This window comes from Rutilus rutilus, assembly GCF_951802725.1.
Source record: "Rutilus rutilus genome assembly, chromosome: 7".
NCBI classification, from domain to species: Eukaryota; Metazoa; Chordata; class Actinopteri; order Cypriniformes; family Leuciscidae; genus Rutilus; species Rutilus rutilus.
In genome coordinates this window covers 29,877,048-29,900,653 of record NC_140221.1, presented here as the reverse complement: position 1 = coordinate 29,900,653, position 23,606 = coordinate 29,877,048, and the positions used below count along the sequence as shown (strand labels likewise).

General features: G+C 37.1%; 1 protein-coding gene across 5 annotated transcripts in view; it reads left to right on the top strand.

The window, feature by feature from the left end:
- camkk1a (calcium/calmodulin-dependent protein kinase kinase 1, alpha a) overlaps positions 1-23,606 on the top strand; it is a 92,216-nt gene that overhangs the window by 11,398 nt on the left and 57,212 nt on the right. For 3 of the 5 annotated variants that reach the window (XM_084414512.1, XM_084414515.1, XM_084414514.1), the window contains exon 2: positions 21,599-21,655. The gene's annotated coding sequence lies outside the window, so the exon portion shown is untranslated. Of the gene's footprint in view, positions 1-14,556; positions 14,737-21,598; positions 21,656-23,606 lie in introns of those variants that run through there. The other 2 variants (XM_084414516.1, XM_084414513.1) reach the window with 1 other exon arrangement.

Here is a 23,606-nt window from a genome sequence, read left to right as displayed (position 1 = left end):
CAATAAGAGGACAGTTACTCGCATGTGACTTTCATGAACACATTTTGGTATGCTTTGAAAGGTTGCCTTGTAAAAGCGAACCGAACCAAGAAGAAAATGCCACATTGTAACAAATTAAGTCACTGCTTCGGAACAAAACAAACGATCTATAGGTGTGAAAACGTAATAGACCTACTAAGTGTAAAACTATCTGTCTTTGTCAGGTAAAAAAATAATAGAAAGACCATTTCTGGGTGGCGCTGTGCAAAAACAATGTATCAAAACAAAAAGCAGGGTTTGTTTCAGATTCTTTTTGATGCAAGCCAGAAGACGGTTTCATGGGAGCTCAGTGGCAGTGAATTTTTTTTGTCTGTGTGTGGAGTTAAGAACCCTGCTATCAGCCCTGTGCCCCACTAGTCACTGTCTCCAGGCTCTTCTGAGCTTCCTTTAAAGAGAGAGAGAGAGCATCAGAGGTCTGTGGAAACACTCAGATTTTAACACAATGCTAATGCTAATCGCTCAGCCTGAGGATTCCCCCAAATATTTATCGCCATTATGCATGCATGAGAAAAAAAGAGAGGGAGGGAGGAAAGAATGGAAGGATAGGATAGGGTGAGTGAGACATTCAGTATGCCAATGACATTCAGGCCATTCAGTTGCCTCATTTATGTGTTAAGTAATGTTTTAAAACTAGTGTGAGGTCAAGTCAGTAATAAGCCAGATCAGTTTTAATATGTAAAAGCAATGTTAAAAATTCAAATAATAGTATTTAAAGCTTTCAGGGAATGTCAGTGAAGCAAATTAGTTTTTCAAATTCATGTTTTTATATTTCACTTATTAACCCGTTTCTTTGTTTCTCTTAAAAAAAATCTCACCGGAAGTAGTAGGACATCCGGGTACTTTTCGCCTACTGTTTTATGTACTATGAATTCGGACATACTACTCAGCTCACATACTGTACTGTTTTTTTGCCTACTATATAGTATGAATGTAAGTAGGCATATTCAAATGCAGGGTCACTTGTCACCATAATGTAACCTGCAGTAAACTTGTATCACAAATTCTCCACCTCAGACTGGTGTCTCAATCGGTGGGTGTAATGAAGCGCATGACTAAAGGAATAGGGAACACAGTTATTCGGGAGATAAATGTGAACACAACCACCTTAAACACTGGCGATACTGGATAAAGGAACAGAATGAGACTCTGAAAAACATGAGGAACAGAAACTAATTAACAGCCAGGGAAACTAACTAGGAACTCAGGCATTCAAAACAGGAACAGAACACAGTGAAAACAAAACCAAAACAGAACATATTGTTACAACTAGACAGTCTGTCGTCTGGAACCTGCAAACACTGATGAGTGGAGTGTTACACTCCCAGTGCTGCTGGGCTTTATATCAGCACTCAGCTAATCAAATTCAAGTACTGGAAGTAACATATGAAATTCAGAATATTCACACTACCATTCAAAGTTTGGAGTTAGTAATTTAAAAAAAAAAAATATATATATATATATATATTAAAGAAATAATACTTTTATTCAACATTACATTGATCAGCAGACAGTAAAGACTTTTTTAAAGAATTTTTACAAAAGATTAAAAAAAAATCTAATAAATACTGTTTTTTAAAGTTACTTTTTTATGTATTAAAGAATTATGAACATTTTTTTTAATCTCACTTTCCACAAAAATATTTAGCAGCACAACTGCTTTCAACATTGATAATATAAAGAAATGTTTCTTGACACAAAGTCAGCATATTAGAATGATTTCTGAAGGATCTTGTGACACTGAAGACTGGAGTAATGATTCAGCTTTGCCATCACAGTAATAAATTAAATTTTTTAAAATATAGTATTAAAGAATACAGTTCATTTAAATTGTGATAATATTTCACAATATTATAATTTTTGGTCAAATAAATGCAGCCTTGGTGAGCATAAGGGACGTTTGAGCGATAGTATTTAATGCATAATTCTTAAGACATCATTACATAACATTCCTCATTCATTGTTTTTGAAATAAATTCAGAGTCATACACACATTTGCAGGTGTACTTTTAACAGCAGGAGCCTCCTGTACACTGATTGAATCATAGGTTTCAGGTTTCTCTGCACAGACACGATTGATTTGCTGATTGAGACAGTGATTACAGATTGTGGGACTGTTGTTTTGTTGTTGATATGTTCAGTGACAGGTGAAGCAACGGAAGGAGCAGATGGCTCATGCCCATGTCCCATTCTTATTGCTCAGCGTGAAAATCTGTCATTAGATCATCTCCGGTCCATAAAGCCCTGTATCTTATTTCTTTTTAGTTGTGCTGTCATACGACCACACTGAAAGTCTTGTATTCAAAATCTCAAAATTTGAACCTAGAAAAAATTATAAAACATTATAAAATGAAAATGTTAAATAATAATTTTAGAAATTAGACATTTAATTTTAATTAATAAAAAAAATTTAAAAATCAATTCAACATTCACTCTAATTGTTGTGCTGATAATATATGTAACTTTTTTTGTGGTCTAAGACTTTTGAACCCTACTGTATATAAACAAATTTGAACATCAGATCTTTTTCTATCCTTCTTGCTGCACGTGAAGTTTTTATTTAGCTTGACCTTTTCTCTTTGATGATCTAAAAGGCTTCACTCTGGTTCTTGAGTATTTCGTGTCAGAAAGCACAGGTAAGAGAGGAAACTCAAGCCTCTCTGTGGGAGCTGCTTCTCGCTGCTAAATGAGATGGCCAGATGTAACGTCATTACTTTAGTGCTCTGTACTCAAAACTATAAGAGCGGTCAGTGTTCAGTGGCTTTCCTATTAGACTTCCGATTAAATCTACTTAAATTGCCTTGGTCGTCTCACCGTGTGTACACAGGCCAGGCTTCACCGCAGGAGTTATGGAGAGGGAGATGTTTTCACCAACCAATTAATCACATCTCTAGAGTACATGGTTTGGAAATAAACAACCCCCAAAGCCCTCAATCTGGAGACTAATTCTTTCCTCAACAGATGGCAGGAGCTTGTAAACACATTTTGAGGGAAGCTTTGAGCAAACCTTTGCATTGAGGAAAGCTGCTAAACTTTGACATAGATAGCATAGATGTACAGATGTGATGGCAGGGAGTCTTGGCTAAGAATGCACAGGTGTTTTTCTTCACCTTTTAGCTCACTGACTGATGGAAAAATATCATTTTAGAAAGGGAAGGGAATTTTTGGCAACAAAAAAAGTATGACTGAATCTTTGGGTTAGCAGTGAATCGATTCAAAAGTGATTTTTGCAAATTTTAAACAATTGGACCTAATTCAGGAGCGTTTCCTTAGTCGGACGAGAAAATGATCCATATTGCAAAATAAAACAACACAAATATTACAAAATGTCCAACAGCAACAGCCGCAGGTAAAGTTACAGTGGGACTCCGTGCATCTCTTGTCTCCCCTGAGCCCATTGACTTTTACCACCCCTCTAAAGTGTGCTCTGGGTTTAGTGGGGGGTAATTGAGAATGAATGGGGGAAAGTAACGTGAGAGGAGGCAATGCCTCCATCGCGCTATGATTGGCTATGATTGGTTATGATTGGTTATAATTGGATACGATTGGTTTGTGTGATAAATTCCCTCCTCTTGTTTTCGTGCTCAAAATCAAACTTGAGATGGCCTGAAAATATGAAGACTGGGGTTTTAGTGGTTTTAGTGAGCAATCAGATTGGTGAAATTAAAGGTAGGCTATACATTTTCGCTGCCAATACGTTTTCACAGCTAAGTGTTTTCAGCAGAGCGCCTAGTGTTTTCAGCTGGCTAAAAACGCTTTGGTGGACACGCGGCCTAAGTGTACATTTAAAAACCTGAAGACTTTGCCTCCTCATTTTAGAACACCACTGCACGCCACTGTAGAACATATTTTAAATATTGAACACTAATGATTTGCAATTCATATAATTATTACCATTTTAAACTGATTATTGAGCAACACAATTTATATTTTAAGATGGATGCATATGATCTGGTAGATGTGTAATTAATGCAGCTAGAAACCAAATGAATTGTTACAAACTTTAAAGGAAAGATGATTTGTAAATTATAAACTCTTATTCAAGCTTTTTTTTTTTTTTGCCCATGCTTTCTAAATGTCATAAACTGTATGGCTGTGAAGCACTGCCCTGATTCTCTATGAAGTGTTGAGGTGGTCACTGTGGGAATACTTAGACGATGACTTCAACCCACTTGAGTGTTAGAAGAAAATGGAAGAGATCAAACACCATTTATCTCACTCAAATCGGCAATGGCTTGAAAGCCAAGAGTGACACACGCCTTCAGATGCATCTACAGGGAGACAGAATATAGTTTGAAGAGTAGAGAGAAACCAATTCCCACTCATTTTATATTCTGAGTTATCAGTATCAGTGAGTTGCACAAGGATGGTTAGAAAATCCAACGGGAATCTGCATTAGTTACCTCATCCGCGAATAGTTGTGTGGATTTCTCGCTTGCTGTAGAATTACACAAGGTGACCATGCTATTGACTAGTTTAAGGGTGGGTTCACACTTGTAGTTAGGTTCTCTTGGTTCTTTTGGCCTGGACCAAAAAAAGGAAATTATACATTTAGTCTTGGTTCACTTAACATTCACACTGTCATTTTTTAACACGGAACCTAAAGATACAAAACGAAATAAAACAAAAAAAACATGTATATTTTGTGTGACAGAACATCCAAAACAATTCTGTGCGCTGGGCTAAATGCTCTTGTTGCATGTGCGTACATACGGTGGTATTTTTACCAGCCGAAAACTCACGAAGAGCTTAAAAAATATGCAAAGGTGTCAAAACGGCTCCTGGAATTCCTCCTTTACTATTATCTGCTGCAAACAAGACAGTGGTTCCGACGCCTGCACTGAACTGTAATGGGCAACATTGTCACTATGTCGAGAAAAAGCAGGTATGCTTGAGCATTGTGTTCTTTTTAGGGTCGCATCTTGTGATTTCATGTCCTGTTTTTGGTTAATTTAGATCTATTTGGTCCATGTTGCGTTCAAAGTTCAGTCGAACTGCACCATCGCTTGTTTGGTGCGAACCAGGGTTCAGATGGCAGCGCTCACACTTATTCAAATAACCTGCATTAACAGAGCAATCGGACCATAGTTAGTTTTAATCAAACCAAACCTGCCAAGTGTGACAGTGATCACAGACAATTCTCATAATATCTTTATTTTCCTACCTCCAACCTCTATTTATTCTTTTATGTTTAGTTGAACAAGATGAGGGTGAATTTTTTTAGGTTTAATTTTAGATTTTTAAATGCTGTTGAAGTATTGATAATTGTTAGTTCATCATCATCATACCCAATGCATTTATTATTGTTAACAAAGTGAAGCTTATTGTGAAGTATAACCAATCACTCAGTCATGCTGTTATGCTGTAAACTATTAATATGGATTTAAAGAGTCATGAAGTGATGTGTTAGTATTTGTGTGAATATTTTCTTAGATCCAGATAACTTAACTTAATTAATGAGTTTATTTGCTCCCTAATGAGAGCTCCTTGTCAATTTAATGGTCTAGGATAATGAATGGCAGATACCGACGTTGTCTAATTAAACCTGCTCGCTCAGGTTCTAGACCTCATTTGAAAAACATGACAAATGTTGGCAATATGTAAACCAGGCCTTGGCTAAAATTATTCCAATATGGTGATTAGAAATGAACCATTAAAACAGATTGCATTTCCCATCTGCATGGATTGGCCTGTTTTGGCAGACAGCTGTATGCAGAGAGAGAACACAAGACTGGATTAACTTTTATGATGAAGCAGTGCTCACTTTGCAGGGATAATTTTCTTATCGTGAGATGATGGTTTTGGCAAAAGCTTCATTTTGTTTCTATGTTATGTTTTGTACTGCCTAGTGAAGTTCATGAAAGTGAGTGAATGCAACACAGTTGCAACTTAACTGTATTGCAATTTGATTTGTGATAGGGAAGTTTACTTAATACATTTGAATTGAAAATTAGACTATAACTGGACATATGGAAATCCAGATCCAGACTGACACCAGTGTTATTTTAGCATTATTTATACTATTATACTGTACTGTGGTGAAAAGATATTGTCAGTTACATAAATTTTGTGTTTCGCAACGTTTGCTTCTTCAGTTGTTTTGGTGTTGTTGATTCACATTGCTTCTAGATTGTGCAGAGTAATCAGAGAATGCAAATGATGCATTGTAAAAAAAAATTTTTGGCCCTGGCACAAAATGACCAGCTAACATCATTTTACTAATCGTATCATAAGCTAGAAAAGTGTGAACAAGTATTAGTCAAGATAAATCATTCTATCATTCTGATTGTATTATAAGAGCAGGCTGATTGATATAAAAGGAAAGAAGTGCTTCCAATCATTGTGTTATTGTGTTAGCAATGGTTACCTCCAAAGAAAGACAGCCATCATTGCTTTGCATCAAAATGGCCTCACATGCAAGGAAATTGCTGCAAAGAATATCACACCTGAAATAACCATTTACTGGATCATTCAAACTTCAAAGAGAGAAGTTCAACTGCAGTGATGAAGGCATCAGGACATCCCACAGTGTCCAGCAAGCGCCAAGAACGTCTCCTCCTCCAAAGATGAAAAGGTGAACGCTACCATAAGTGCAGTGTCGCACCAACAGTGAAGCATCCTGAGACCAGCCATGTGTGGGGTTGCTTTTCATCTCAATTCTGCCCAAAAAACATCGTATGAATAAAGAATGGTATCAAAACATCCTGGAAGAGCAAATTCTCCCAACGACCCAGGTGCAATTTGGTGATGATCCTGTGCATCTTCCAGCTTGATGGAGCACCATGTCACAAGGCAATGGTGATAATGAAGTGGTTTGGGAATCATTTTATTGAAATTTTGGATCTGTGGCCCGGCAACTCCCCAAATCCTAATCCCGAACCTGTGGTCCGTCTTCAAAAGACAAGTGGACTAGCACAAATTGTCAAGTCACCTTCATATATATAGCGCTTTTAAAAAAAAATTACTGTTTCAAAGCAGCTTTACAGTGAAAATAGGAAATTAAAGTAACAGAGATTGTTTTGGCTTTACAGGAGCTCTAGAATAAAGTTATTTTCCAGCTGAAGTTAGTTTTGATTGATTCACTTCCATTGCAAAGATCATTAGTTATTAACTTAGGGGGCGCTTACACGACACCATTCTAACAGAACAACAACAGTGCCTTGGCGCTCGAGAACGCAAACCTTGAAATAGGTTCCAAGGTGCAAGCCTTGAAGAAAAAAAAGAAGAAAAAAAAGGATGATACATGTGGTCGATTTGATGATTTAACGAGTTTAGAAAATTCGTCCTCTCCTATATCAATGAATGAATCGAATTGTTCCTTAGAGAGACTACAATGCACTGCCTGATGCGATACTGTAGTAGACAGTTGCATAGTTATAATTTTCTCCCTGATTATATCAATCTTATAAGTGAAGAAGTTCATAAAGTCATTACTGCTGTGCTGCTTGGAAACATCTGGGGTTGAAGCTTTATTTTCCGTTAGTTTAGCCACTGTTTCAAATAAATACCTAGGGTTTTGTTTATTTTCTTATAATAGGGTTGAAAAATAAGCAGATGTAGCTGCTTTAAAGGCCTCTCTGTACACAATCATTCTGTATAATCATACTGTACTCTCTTTCCATGAAATGCGAAAAAATTCTGGTTTTGTTTTCTTCCAGTTGTGCTCCATTTTTCTGGCTGCTCTCTTAAGGGCCTGAGTGTGCTCGTTGTCCCACGGCATTGGATTATTAACTTTAATCTTCTTTAAGCGCAAAGGAGCAACTGTGTCTAAAGTGCTGGAAAAGAGAGAGTCAAAAGTTTCTGTCGCAATATCGAGTTCTTCTAAGCTATCTGGGATGCTGAGATGATGAAACTGATCAGGAAGATTATTAATAAAGCAATCTTTAGTAGCAGAAATGATGAGTTTGTAACACGGAGTCGGCTTTGCAGCCTTGGCTAAATGAAGTATACACGAGACTAGATAATGATCTGAGATATAATCGCTCTGCTGCAGAATTTCAATGGCATCAACATTTATTTTGTGTGATAATATTAGATCTAGAGTATGATTACGACAATGAGTAGGTCCTGACACATGTTGTCTGACTCCAATAGAGTTTAGAATGTCTTTAAATGCCAATCCCAATGCATCTTTTTCGTTATATACATGTATATTAAAATCACCATCAATTAGGACTTTATCTGATTCTGCAGCCAGTACTAACTCTGATAGAAAATCAGCTCAAACGTGATTTATCATTTACATTAGATAGTGTTACATTAAGCACCAATACTTCAAAATAATTGTATTTAAAACAAGACTTCTCAGTAATTCTGAAGATATTACTATAAATTACAGCAACACCTCCCCCTTTGCCTTGGACTCATTTAAAGTAATGTAATCGTCTGGTTTTAGCCAGGTTTCTGTCAAACACAGCACATCTAGGTTATAATATGTGATCATATCATTAACAATAAGTGCAACAAATAAATAACTTATTTGTTGAACATCAATTAAATGTTTACCCTTAAATGGGTTTGGGAGTTTTTTGTATTTCCTAATTCGGGGAACAGACACAGTCTCTATATATGATGATATCTAGTAGGGATGTCCCGATACCACTTTTTCACTTCCGATACCGATACCGATGCCGCAGCTTTGGCTATTTGCCGATACCGATATCAATCCGATATTTTTATTTTATTCTTGAACTAATACTAATAATAATAAAATATATGGAAGCACTTTGCTCAATTAGCCACATAAAAACATCTCACTCAAATGGAGAACAAATACTTCTCCAGTATATAGTCCACAACAACAGTTGATAATGAAAGACTGCCAGGCTTTATTCAAGACCTTGAGATATGTTTGGTAACCTGAATGAATTTAAAATTAATTTGCTACATTTCAGATCAATATATTTGTTTCCTTAAAATTTTAAGTAACTTTAACTTTATTCTCATCTGAATTATAAATAATTTATTTCTGTATAAAATAATACTACTTTTTAAAAAACACATTTGATTTTCTTTTTTATTCAATGTAGAATGTGTAACTTAAAAATAAACAGATTAGTGCTCTGTTTTAGGACAAGAAATGAAAACCAATGCAATGATGAATGTCCAAAAGATGAGATCATTTTTGCTTTTAAACTGCGTGTGTGTGTGTGTGTGTGTGTGTGTGTGTGTGTGTGTGTGTGTGTGTGATTTTGGTTGGGTGACAGATACAGTTTGACAAGAGTTTACAGTTTGACAAAAGCACTATGTTGTGTTTTACACAAATATAAGTAGGCTAAACACTTTTTGCAGTTTTAATGATGTCCTGTATGAAAATGACGGAGTATGTTTTTATGTTTCGTTTCCACTGTTCGATCGCGCCCGTGCCTCTCTCTCTCTCTCTGACACACACACACACACACACACACACTCCAGCACTGCAATCTTGACATCGCAGCCTGTTCATTTTGCTGCGTTCACACCAAACGCGAATAGAGCGTCAAATTTGCGTCTATCGCGTCTAGTTCGATGCTTGAACAGTTTGAATCCATTCGCGCGTCCAAAGCAAATAGAACGCGCCGCGCGTGTATAATGATAAAGTGAGCGTTAAGCCTGTTTTATGCTTCTGCGTCGAACTGCCGCCGTAGCTACGTCGTAGGCTGTGTGTAGCGCGCGTACCCTACGGCGTACCCTGACGTGCACCTCTCCAAAAATGTAACAACGCGTCAATTCTACGCGGACACAAGCGCTGTGATTGGTCTGCCAGAACCCCTCCCTCGGGGTTTCACACGCTCCCTAGGTACGCGTCAACGCGGACAACGACACAGAAGTATAAATTAAAACCAACACGTTGCCTACGGCGTATAGGCTCCGGCGTAGGTCCGACGCAGAAGTATAATGAGGCCTTTAGAAGCGATATAGACGCGCGTTCAGAGCTAAGGCGGGCTACAGATTAGGTGTCCCTAAAGAACCCGCATATGCGCGTATCTAACAGTAAAGTTAGTTCCGTATTACATTAATTAATGTGCACGCGAGATTTATTTATTTTAAAATCCATGCACTGAACGTACGTTCAGTACGAATGTACCGTTCCACCCCTAATGGGTATCGGATCAAATTTTTTCTCCCCTCCGATATCCGATCTAGCATTTTGGGCCAGTATCGGCACGATACCGATGCCGTGGATCGGATCGGGACATCCCTAATATCTAGGTGATAGAGGCTCTATGTGATGGGATTTATCTGACCTCAGTGACGTGAAACAACTAGCAGACGGTCGGTTTAGCCAGTCTGTCTGCTTCATGACCTGAGGCCCAGATTGTCATGTTTGAGCTCTAAGACTATGTGCCATATTACTAGAGAGAAGATCAGCACCATCCCAGGAGGGATGAATACCTTCTCTTTTCAACAGGTCAGGTCTGCCCCAAAAACTTTTCCAATTGTCTATAAATTCTATATTATTTTGTGGACACCACTTAGACAGCCAGTCATTGAGTGAGGACAGTCTACTAAGTATCTCATCACTCCTTCGAACAGGAAGGGGGCCAGAGCAAATTACAGTGCCTGACATCGTACTTAGTAGTAGCGTACTTGTTCACACACCTCTTTAACGTTAATTTTAGTGACCTCCGACTGGCGAAGTTGAACATCATTAGTGCCGACGTGAATAATAATCTTAGAGAATTTACGATTAGCATTAGCCAGCACTTTTAAATGAGCTTTGATGTCAGGCGCTCTGGCTCCCGGCAAACATGTGACTATGGTGGCTGGTGTCTCTATTTTCACGTTCTGTGTTATAGAATCACCAATAACTAGGGCACTTTCAACAGGATTCTCAGTGGGTGTTTCACTAAGTGGGGAGAATCTATTTGTTATGGTAATCGGAATGGAAGTGCAGTGTTTTGTCCTGCGACTACAGCGTCTCACGGTCACCCAGTTGCCCTGCCGCACGGGTTCTACAGCCGGAACCGAACAATGTTCAGAGTTCACTAAGCTAGTCGCATCCAAAGCAGTATCTAAAGCCCTTGCATTCTTACTATCCTCGATTAAAGTTTGGATGCGTGTCTCTAGTTCTGAAATCTTCTCTGTCAGCCTGACTATCTCCCTGCATTTATCACATGTAAATCCCTCTGTGCTGACAGAGAAGGCTATGCTATACATGTGACACGAAGTGCAAGTGACAATAACAGGATAAGACATTACTCACCGTGTTTGTTGACTGATCCTACTTACCACAGTTGTTTGACTCGTTAAAAGCGCAAAAGAGAATAAAGACGGCAAGCACGGATGGCAGGTTAACAGGCTAGCGAGATAGCGTGTTGTGCTAGCGATAACGGTTTAGATAAAAGCTAGTGATGTCAGATTAATGTGATATTAGACTATATCTAATATATATTGATGAGTAAGGTATTAGCAATATAAACAAAAAGGAATGATAGTAAATAGAGATTCAAAACAGAAAGCTATTCAGAGCTTACAGGCGCAAACCAGCAGCAAGGCAGACGGGAGCAATCGATCAGCAGCAAGGCAGACAGGAGCAATCGATCAGCAGCAAGGCAGACAGGAGCAATCGATCAGCAGCAAGGCAGACAGGAGCAATTGAGTGAAGTCACAGCCTTTGTGATAAACTCCAAGCACTAATAAGGCAATAATGGATCACCATTAGTCAGGATATGGCCCAGAAGCTTATATCCAGTTATGAAGAAGAAGGGTCACTTCTAAATATTGTAAATATTGACTCTTTCCAATTAAAAGCCATTAAAACTTATGAAATGCTTATCGTTGTTTTCCAGTATACCACAGAAACGTGAAAAAATAATTACAAATCCTGAAGCAGCGAACTTTGCAAAACACAAAATTTATGTCAACGCCAAAATTTTTGGCTACATCTGTATTACTATTAGTATTTATTAATATTTTGAGTTTGATTCTTTAAAAATATTTTTTTATTTCAGTTTTCATTTACATTTTTAAGTTAAAGTAATTATGTGATTTGTATTAGTTTTTTTTGTTTGTTTTATTGTTTTGTTTTGTTTTTATATTTGTTTTTATTTTTATTTTTTAATTATTTATTTCAGTTACCGAAAATGACTTTTACTAGTTTTAGTTTAACAACAACAACAACAACAACATTTAGCCCATAGCGATGTAACATTTTCCTGCACATCCATTCATATTTCATATTATTTTTATTTTACAGATTTCCTAGCATTTAAATCTGTTGCTAGATGTTTCTGCTTAGCCTTATTGCAGTGGAGCTGTTTTTAGTGTCTAGTGTTTGTATCTCCTGATATGGCTAGCATCATGTTTGTCTTTTGGCATATTGACCTTTGGACACACATAGTGTTACACAGGGAGCTGTCATCTCACCATTATACTGCTGTCCAGTGAGGTCTGGAGACAGAGGACATTAGATAAAATCTAGACAGTGTCCATGTTGGGACAGACTATATAACAGTATGTTATATATGAGTTTTGGCTTAATTATTGACAAAGCAATGCTGTTTTATGTCAAGATACAATAATCTTACAGCCAAAGCTCATGCTATGCATTGTGAAACTAGTCAATAAAACAGCCCAGCCCTGTTCATTTATTACCTGAGACACAGTAATATACAGTGTCATTAAAAGTGCTAAGTTTGGATTTCACAAAACAGTAACTAAGTAAAATGTAAATAGGATGTTAGTGTTGCATTATGTTTTGCAGCATTGTTATCTACATAGCACATACACATCTTTGTAATCCTCAAAGTACTCACAATTCTGTCATATTTAATGTAAAGAGGCCTGACTGCAGATTAACTACCATCCATCCAAAGAGCCACAACTGTGAGTGAAATTTAGATTAAAATGATCCACATTATGTTTAGTCATTGCTAATGGACACACGGTCAGTAATCTCTCGATTTTGCTTACCCCCATGTCGTTCCAATGCTATGTGACTTTTGAATTGAAATGAGAGTATTTTTATTATTATTATTATTATTATTATAATATTTCATTTATTTCTGTTGGATATATGTTATACTTTTGCATAGTAACGTATGTCATCTGGACTGTATTCTGATTATGGACTATAATCAGAATTCCCAGAACTTCTTTTGAGTGGGTTTTATTTGATTATCAGCAACATTATGTCTTCTCCCTGATTTTGCTACTAAGAAAACCATTAAAAATGACATTTTTTTTATCTGAGTCAAAGCCATTTCTCTGTGCACAGAGCTTGTAAACTCTCTCTCTTTGCGCACACACAGTCAGTCCATGTCAGGTTGTTTTCCAGCTCCTCTCTTTTCAAGCTTCCAGTGCTCTTAATTGGATTTGCCAAGATGAAGGGTGACACAATTACACAGGCAATGGTAAATTTCACAACATGTGCTCAAAGAAGCTCACCAATTTTCTTTTCCAATAACAAGATCTCGTTAAATGTAGTCTAGTTTTTGCATCCATATTAGTTATTTTCCATGAAGAAAAAAACTGGACTGTTTACATTTGTATTTAAATGGACAATCCATCTCACTGATCATTCATTCATTGTTCATACACTGTACAATGTTCAGTTTGTTCAGATAAGTGAGTGCACTAGGTATCATAAACTAACAACGAATAATACTTTTCAAGAATCCTTAAGAAATATTTTACGGTTTCCACAAAAATATTAAGAAGCAATATTTTTTTCAGCATCAAATCACTAATTATGAACAATAGCAAAATAAACATTAATTATTAAATGCTGTACAATGAAATGTTTGTCCAGTATTAATTTGTGTTATCTAATGCATTTAACTAATATTAGCAAATTGAACATTTTACTGTATTGTAAAGTGTTACTGATTCAGCTGTTCTTGAGTGATAGCTGTCCAAACACAGGTCTATCTTCGCCCACACTGTCAAGCTTTGAGACCTCTAAATCCTTTGTGGATTTGTGAGAGTAAGTCTCCTCATTAAAATGTCCTTTTGCATCCGATAGAGCAGCCAGGAAGCCAAACTAACAGGAGGGCGAATGTGCAGAAGACCCTGTTATTGTTGCATCTTCTACATTTAACTTTTTCATTGTTTCTTTAAATTCCAGACCACAGAGAACATGGTAATGTCTTGCGTCTCAGTAAGTTATGTAAAAAAGGTACATTCAGCAGCTTGAAGGACTTTTAATGGGGTAGGAAGAGCCGTGTGTGTTTGTGTGTATAAGAACCGTCCTCCTCGTTGGGCTGTTTTTAGAGGCACACAGTTTGAGTTGGGTGAGGTCCAAACTCTCTCAGGACAAGCATTAATTTCCACCATTCATCATTTATGAATGATGATTACCATCAGCTAAATTTAGTGCTGTGTGTTTTCTCTCTAATGCATCCTCACTGTTTCTAGAGCTTTTTTCAGTTGGGATGTCCCCAGATGGATCTGATCCCCACAGCTTGCTTTAACTCAAGCACATCCTGTGAGCTGGTTATGCAGGTCCGCAAGTTTTATTTGGATATGGGAAATGTGAAAACACCAGAAGCTCCTCCTCTTATGCCCCACCCACACTGGTTGCCCTATTCCTAGACAGGCGGTGACCTGTACAAAGGGACGCACTGGAGGTCTTAGCAACATCTTATGCAGTGCAGGGAGGGGAACACCCTGGATGTCCCATGTTATGAACAATAGGTTCTTCTTCATCTGGGTCCCCTCCCTATAGAACGGATCATGCCTCCATCCACCAGCCGACCACTCAGGAAGCTCTCGGTCCATGTGAGTAAATGAAACGAGGCGCTTTCATCTCTCTCCATCCGCTAATCCCAAATTCACTAGCTGGGGGTTAGTAGGGCACATAGAGGTCAGCTCAGGATTTGGCAGAGAAGGTGCCTGCTGCTATTTTTTTCTTAAATATGTCTCTGACTCGTCTTTTTAGAGTCTGTGGAAGGACCATGTTTCGTATGTCTTCTCTCTATGACAACAGTGATATAGAGTGAGTGACCGTGGCTGTAGTAGCTTCACTGAGATAATCTGCGTTATTCAATTAAAGTGACCCAGATTACAGCTTGACACACTCAAACCTGACACACTCTTGTAAGTTGCTTTGGATAAGTGTCTGCTAAATGCAAATATAAATGTAAATGAAAATGTGTGTTGAACGTTCCAGAGATGCTGTATATAAGTGTTGCAGGATAGAAAAATAGTTTGAGATTTGACAATGTGAACACCAACTGTTTCTTGATAGGAGTAGCAATACCCTACGCCCTGTTCAACTGGTTGAAAGTGTCAGAGGGCTATGGTGAGTTTCTAGATAAAATAATGTGGTTAGAACAAAATGACGTGGTCTTTGTGTGTCCTTTTTGCTTATTTGCCTTTTAGCTGTAAATGAAACCATATCTCAAGCTTGATTGATTCCCAAGTGTGTAATCCAATTTTACCCCTGACCTCAACGGACACTTTCATTTCATTTGTCATGGTTAATTTCAGCTTTAATTTCACTAATGTACCCTGCACCGAACATGTAAGGAACATTTGAGAAATATTGAGATATGAATGTACTGTATAGTTTAAAAGTACTTTTGTATGTCACACGTCTGTCAAACAGAATTCTACAGCATAAAACATAATAAAAGCTTTATAATAAATAATATAAACAGTTTTTAATGCCTTTTAATGAGCCTTGTGAAATATTTGTAATGTTTTTGAATTTTTAAAATGTTTAACTTTAAATGGTTTTATATTTTAATATATAATATAATATATTTTAAAACATAATTTATTCCTGTGAAAGCAAAGCTGAATTTTCAGCAGTGTCACATGGTCAGAAATCATTCTAATATGCTGATTTACATTTCTTATTAGCAATATATGTGGAAATTGTAACAAAATATAACAATGTAAAAGTTTCTACTGCCACCTTTGTTCTAAAGACAATGCAAATTTCACTGACAAAACAGAATTGACATGCTTTCATTTTGTGCTTTATTGGGTTGATTTGTGTAATTTAAAGGTGCATTGCGCAACTTTTCATGTTAAAAATACCCGTTTTCTAACCCATACATGCTTAAACAATTGCCTGATGGGCTGACTGAGCCCTTCTCTGATCACTGCGATTGCCTCTATAATCCTGTACAGTAAAATAAATAAGAGGGATTCGGGTCGGAATCTGAGACTGGGCGTGACGTCATGCGCGTTCACGGCACGCTCATATGTCTGGCAGGTTTGTGTATGCGCCGACGCCGCCATTCTCCGTAGAAAATGGATTCTAAGAGACCGGCTTGTAGTTCATTTCAAACACCAACGCAAACTCCACGTAAGATAAAAAAAAAAGAGAACTTTTGTCTAGTGCAACCAAAAGGTCCAAATTGGAGTCAGACAGGCTGGTAAGACGAGAGTAAACATAGGGAAGGCTTTCAACAAATGGAGAGATCTCCGGTCTGCTCTAGGGCTCAAACGGGATCCTCAGTTGGCTTTTTTCTTGATAAAAAGGTAAGATATATCCCATTCTCTAATGTCTGATACGGCCAATAATGACAATAAATGACGATCCATAAAATGTGTAATGCTTTAGCGTAAGCTAGATAAATGTACAATCGGAATAGGTTTTACTAACTTACCATTGTCAGTGATCAGGTTCAGAATGATTGTGATATAAAATGCTGATATATAAGTTAGATACTTAGACACAAATTTTGAGCAAATTACTGCTTAATTACGATGTATTGCTATTGGAATATGCTACTTAGCTGATCAATAAAACAGGCTAAACCCCCGCAAATCTTCGGCGGATTAGCCTGTTTGGCTTTTATGGTAACGTCATAGTGCCACTTGATTGTTTATTACCTTGAGACATTTGGGTGTACTTTGTTGACCGACTGTGTATGGTATGGTATCATGATTACAATTTTGAGCTTTTACAAAGTTATAACTTATATTGTTCATGAACGTGTTTCCATAATAATAGTCATAAGTGGATACAGTAAACACATAACACAGTTCAACATGGAGATAGATGGGAATAAAAAACGAAGTTTTCTACTACCCCCATTTTTTCCCTCACACATAAGTGTGTTATTTACTCAATTGCCTTTCCTTTCACATATTTTAAATTACTTGCAGATTTAAAACTTTATTACCTCTGAAGACATTATGATTGTAAACAAAAGATTTGTGCGGCTGATGCTCCTTGGGTTATGACCAGCTCGAGCTCGTGCAAGCGTGCGTGTGCGTGTGGTCCGTGAGCGTGCACACCTCTGGTTGCAGTTTCGCTTGCCGCCAGAGGGGGCGTAGTTCTGCGAAAACTCAGACTCTCGCGCAATGCACCTTTAAGAAAGAGGTGACTTTATTGGTAAAGAGAGAAATGTGTCAGCTATTCTGCAGAGTTTCGGAGATGGTGTTTGTTATCTATACATCTTTTTTGGGCAGATTTTCTTAGTGTCTAATGTCTTTAAAACCATTTGAAATCATCTATGATTTTCTGATTTTCTTTTTAAAGCATTTAAAATGAGTCACTAAGGAGGCAAGATGAGATGCTCCAGATAAAGAGGAGGATGTTAGTAGAATAAGTGTAGAGAGGAGAATGAATGTCCCCTGCTTGCTGCCCCCATGTGAACTGCACTCACATTAGCACAAGTGTGTGTGTGTGTGTGTGTGTGTGTGTGTGTGTGTGGTTTGAAATGGATCCTTCTTAATGGCTTAATGGATGCAATATAAAGCTGTTGTTGATTATAAAGTAGATGCTGAGACCGCTTCCTATGATTTTCCCATCACATCTCTTCATTTTCTTGTCAGTTTTTAAAAATTGACCTTTAAAACATAATTTGTTTCTTACAATGGCAGTACCAAGCAACTTGACAACATCTTAAAAATGTGGTGCAGTTGAGATGAGACCCAACACAAAAGTATAGTGAAGAAGTCTGCTTTCAAATTGCATGTGTGATATCTAAATAAAAATTCTATGCAATGTGACATTTTTCTTCATCACCAACTCCAACTTTGCTTGCAAAATGATAGAAAAAGATTCTCATTTCCCTTCCCGCAATAATAGAACGACGTAAGTAAATAATGAAATAAACAAGTAAATGAATGATCAAATAAGGCTGACGATGTGACTATAGCATATCGCCCAACTTTACTCTATTCATTGCTTTCATCTGCCTCTGTCTTTAAAATATATTTATTTGTGGGATTTTCTCAGCAAATATTAATGTGGTTACAGTAATTGTGATGAATATCATGTAAATAATTTGAGGAACATTTTTAAATGATTTACAGCCTTTATTTTTCCTATTCCCCTGTCACACTGGGGTTTTTTCCCCCTCCCTGTTGTCATCAACTTCCTGTTGTCACTCCAGCCTGTTCCTCTCTGTCCTCACATTGTGTCCGTTCTTAGTGTGGGATTACCAGTGATTAATGAATCAGTCTGATCACACCACATCAGCAGTGAGGATTAGTCTCTGCTGTCCATTACTGTATGAATGAAGCTCTCCCTCATTCACTGTACTGGCTCGATATGTAGATCAAGAGTCCACCATTTTACTAATTAACCAGATAGTGTTACATACATTAAACACGTTCCCTCATAACGAATTATTAACGTGCTACATGTCCTTTAAAATCATGGTATTTTCTTATTAGCATAGCTACATTATACATGTACAGTGAAAAAAAGATGCGGGTTTAACAGTTGGCGGTGAATGCTATGCACACAAATGCACAGACACACACATCAATGCTAAAGCTGCATGTCTGGCCATAACATTATGTCTGGCAGTAATGCTGTCTGTAGGTCAGAGCACATGCCCAGGGGCTTCAGACATTAAAGCTGTTAGCTGGATGTGTGATACTGTGAACTTCACATAGTGTATCTTGTGTAAGTCTTAAGAAATTTTCAGGCTCAGGTTTAATGGTGTTGTATTTTACAGGTAGAAACAGCCACACACGAGATAGGAGTAAATGCTACATGCTTTTCTCATGCAGCCATTTAAATATTATTTAGCCATAATTTAATAATTCATGAGGAATAAGCTAAAAAAAAAGGTATACACCACTGTTCAAAAATGTGGGGTCAGCATGGTATTTTTTTCATAGAAATGATTACTTTTATTCAGGAATGCATTAAAGTAATCAAACGGGACAGGACAATTATAATGTTACAAAATATTTTAAATAAATGATGTTCTTTTTAACTTTCTATTCATTAAAGAATCCCGTGGGGGAAAAATCCACCAAAATGTTCAGCAGCTGTTTTTAACAATGATAATAAGGATATATTAGAATGATTTCTGATGGATCATGTGACACTGAAGATTGGAGTAATGACTCACTGTAATGATCACAGGAAAAAATACATTTGAAATTATATTTGAATAGAAAACGGTTCTTTTAAATTGTAAAAATGGTTCACAATATTACGTTTTTCACTGTATTTTTTATCAAATAAATGCAGCATTTCTCTTTTTACTCACTTTTTAATGCCCAGAAGGGGTATAAATGTACAGTACTTGCCCAGTAATAACAATCAAAGAAATGATATATTGTTGTGACAAAATCATTATTTTCATTTGTTTTATTTAATATACATTCTAACAATGATTAAACAATTGAATCTCTTAACTTTGGTACAAAGTATCTCTTGTTCATGTAGGTTGATGATATGAGCATGTCAGACTGTGTAAGCCATACAAGGTATTGTTGTCACTTATAAGTGCCCACTAAATTCACATTTCATGTTCCAGGGGGCCCTTTAAGTAGATGGATACCAGAGAGGCCCTGCCCTGGACCATTTGCTGAGGGGACCCTGCAGTCTTCATGCACAGTAATGTGTTTAAATTAGTGTCTGGTTTGAGACCATCTCTAAGCTGTTGCCTTTGTTGTACCTGCCTGATATTCAATAGGGCATCTCTCTTTTTTTCTTTCTCTCTCTGTTGTATAGCTGATATGTTCAATTTTTTCTTTCATCACTGCAGAGCGTACAATTGAAGTTTCTCTCTGAGAATAGTCATCATTTGTCCGTTCACCCTCTCACGCTGGCATTCTCTGACAGCCTCCTCTGAAATCCCCATCCCAATTGAGTCGGCTGGCAGCTCTGTTTTGTTCCCTTGCTGACTTGAATAGGTTTTAATGGTGCTGTTTCATGTTTGAAATTAAGACTCCTGGCTTAAGACAGCAAACCAGACTCAAGAGCCCTGTGACAATCGCCGCATGCAACATTTGCTCTGAAATCCAGGCCTAGCCAACATAATGTCTGAGCTCTCTGCAGTCAACGGACCCAAACATCTTTTCTGGAGGAGGCAGACAAGTTGTTTTGGATGGTTCTCTTGCATGCGGAGTCCGAGTGCTTGACCTTTTTGTGGTCTTTTTGTCCACATCATACTTCTGAGAAGATGGCAGTCTGGATTCCTGCTGGAAAAGAGGGCTGTAATTCTTTTCTTACTGAGTGAAGACACTTGCGTTTACTAAGTTTAGAAATTCCCCGTTAACCATCTGTCTCGAGTTCTGCATGTAATAATTGTAATTAGGAAAACTTGGTTTGAATGAGCATTGGCATACAGTGGGCAAAAGTGATGGGCGGAGGGGATATTTAAGAATGAAGAATAATCTAAACACGGTTACAGTATTAAAATGACAAAATTATTTGGCAAGGACAGCTTTTATTTTATTTTGATTCATTTAATGCTTTCTTGGTGATTAAAAGTATTTTCTCTCAAGAAAAGAAAAATCTTATTGACCCCAAATCTTTTAACTGTAGTATAAGTAGCACAGTGCTGTGTGTTTTAAAATGAAGTTTTATATAAACCGTTACTTTTTTCTCACCTGGGCTTTGCTTGCTTGTTTGTGTTTTATATATAAGCTATATTTTTCAAAAAAAAAAAAAAAAAAAGCCTCTTGTAGGCTTATTATACAGTACTGCACACACTAACAATGGCAAACTGAAACTGAGAAAGATGGCTTCAAAGTTTCTGGGTTGAATTTTTATATCAAAATTGATTTTTATCAGTTGTCACACAAAGCTTTCCCTGAACATAGTTGAGTAAAACCTCAAGAAAGATCATAATCTTAAGAGTCTTGATTTTTAGTCATAACGCTATTTTGATCAAACGAGTTACTGTGGTTTGCCACTGTAGATATGGTCTTATTCACAAAACTCAGTGCTATTTACCAAGTGTTATTAATGTAGCAAAAGGAGGTAAATTTAATTTCTTTCAAAAGATTTGTGTGCTTATTGTAGTGATCATGGTAGCAGTAATTCATCAAATGATGGAGAAGAGTGTTATAATCATGCATATTTCTAGATGCAGTGTGCAGCAGTGTTTTTTTAAAGAGCTGATTCATTCGTCTTAGTAAATTGCGCCCTTACCCTGTTATTATCCATTTTCCATCATACAGATTATAAATGCAAAATCACCTGTTGATCACCTTCAAAATATTTGAACGTATAATCTTTTGATTACTTGTACATCTTCCCAGCAGTGCTATCATCTATGTACTTTGAGAAGGAAGTAAAGCTCATGTTTCAGGATGGGTACACAATATTTATTTATTTTTAATAACGGGTTTTCAAGCACATACTGTTCTCCTTGTGTTGACATAAACTCATACTTGGTTAACAGTTTTTTTTTTTTTTTTTCACTCACAGGTTGCTTTATGCTGTAGGGAGACTAGTGGAAGAAACGTTGAACGCTGCAATACTGAGGTGAGTCCTACTTCATCTACTTGATAAGATCCACTTTATTATCACAATTATTTTTGACAGGTCCTTTTATGATATCACACTTTACACCTGATTACATCAAGTTGTTTGTGGATCTGTCTAAAAGGGCAGCTTCTACTTCTATTAAACGTCTATTAAACACTCATACTGTAATCTAGCTGTTCCTCCGTGTGTGAAATCCCACTTGTATTCATCTGCATGTACATTGGCCGTGTCCTCAATCACCGTGCGCTCCAGTAGTTTAAAGCCTGTCAATATTCATCTCATCAGTGCTCCCACTCTCCCTCAGCGCTTACCAGCCTCTTAAAGGGAAAGTAATAGCTGTTTATGGACTCTTCAGACGGTAAAACTGTACTGTAGTACTTCATGTTTTGTAGCAAGATTTTTCTATGCATTTGGATGTACAGTAACTAGAAAAAAAATTTAGTAGCCAAACCCCACTAACATGCTTTAGAAAACAGGATATTATGAAAAACCTCACAGTCATGTTTTCTGCTAGGTTAAACCACAACTACCCTTTACTGTCTGTAAAATAAGTGTTGATTTAGGCTTTGCTACTGGTTTCACTACAGCTGGTTAATTGACAATTTTGTAAATGTATGAACAAAAGCAAAAGTGTGATTTACAGCCTTTGTATGATTTTAATGTTTTTTTGTTCCATTCTCTTAGCAGCTAATAATTCAATGCACAAAACACATTTTGGACAGCCCAAACGGTTACTAATTTACATTTAATTAATGTTTACAAATTTACTGTTATTAATTTACACTGTTACTAAACTAATACATTTATTTATATATAAATATATATATATATAATATAAATTTTATCTTATAAAATTTGGAAATGTATACATATAGAATTAATACATATATATTCACAGTAATTTATCAGAAAACAAGACTTAATATCCTTATCATTGTGTTGCTCAACTAAATGTATCATATTTTATGGATGCTTTTATTTTAATTTTTTCCTGGAAAACAAGATTTTTTGGAATGTAGTTTTGTTCATTATTGCCTTACTACCAAGTGACATATGGACGTGACAGCGTTTTTCCCCCTTTTAAAAATGAAACATTTATCGTGTTGTCCTAAATATGGATGATCATATAGTTAGTTGCTTTTTTAATAATAGCTTTAGCATTTTTCCTATGACTCAATAAGAGCACTCACTAGTTGAGAACCACTGTTGTAGACTGCAAAAAGATTTTAACGTTTATGGTGACACACCATTTATTATGTTCTATTTCAAAGCACATCTTTCTCCCTGTGTTTAGTCAAGCGATAGTTTGCTGTTTATCTTGTCTAATAGCACATGGTTCCCGCTCTAGATCACCACCCACTGACTGATACAGCGCTAGAACCGTTTGGGCGCTGTTCCCTCACAGTTTGCATCAAAGCTTTGGTGTTGAATTGAAGTGAGAGGAGGCAGAACGTGGGCATGTAGCGTTGCAGCCGTTCACCTCTCCTCCTCCTGTTTTCCCTCTTCACATATCCTTCACTCTGCTCTATGAATTCCTCCTCATCCGGAGGGACTCTCTTTAACAGCCGCGTAAATGCACTTTGCTTCTACAAGGACGCCTGCTTGAGCTCAGCTCTGCCAGTACAGGAAGAAAGTGTGTGTGTGTGTGCGCACTAAAGTCTGCACACTGCATACAGATGTCATGGATTGAAATGGATATCCAGCACCTGGGAGAACAACCGAAGCATCTGTGAATGCAAACTCAGAAAAACACCATGTGAGTTATGTTCTCTTTAGCATGAGCTGACAGGCCTGTCTGGAAGAGTTTAGAAAGTCAGAAAGTCAGCTCTTGCTAGCCTACCAGAGACAGAATGGGGAGGAGATTGGGAGAAATCGCGATGTAACGGACTAGCCTCAAAAGTATTTAGCATGATTTGAGCTAAAAAAGCTACATTTATCATACAGTTTT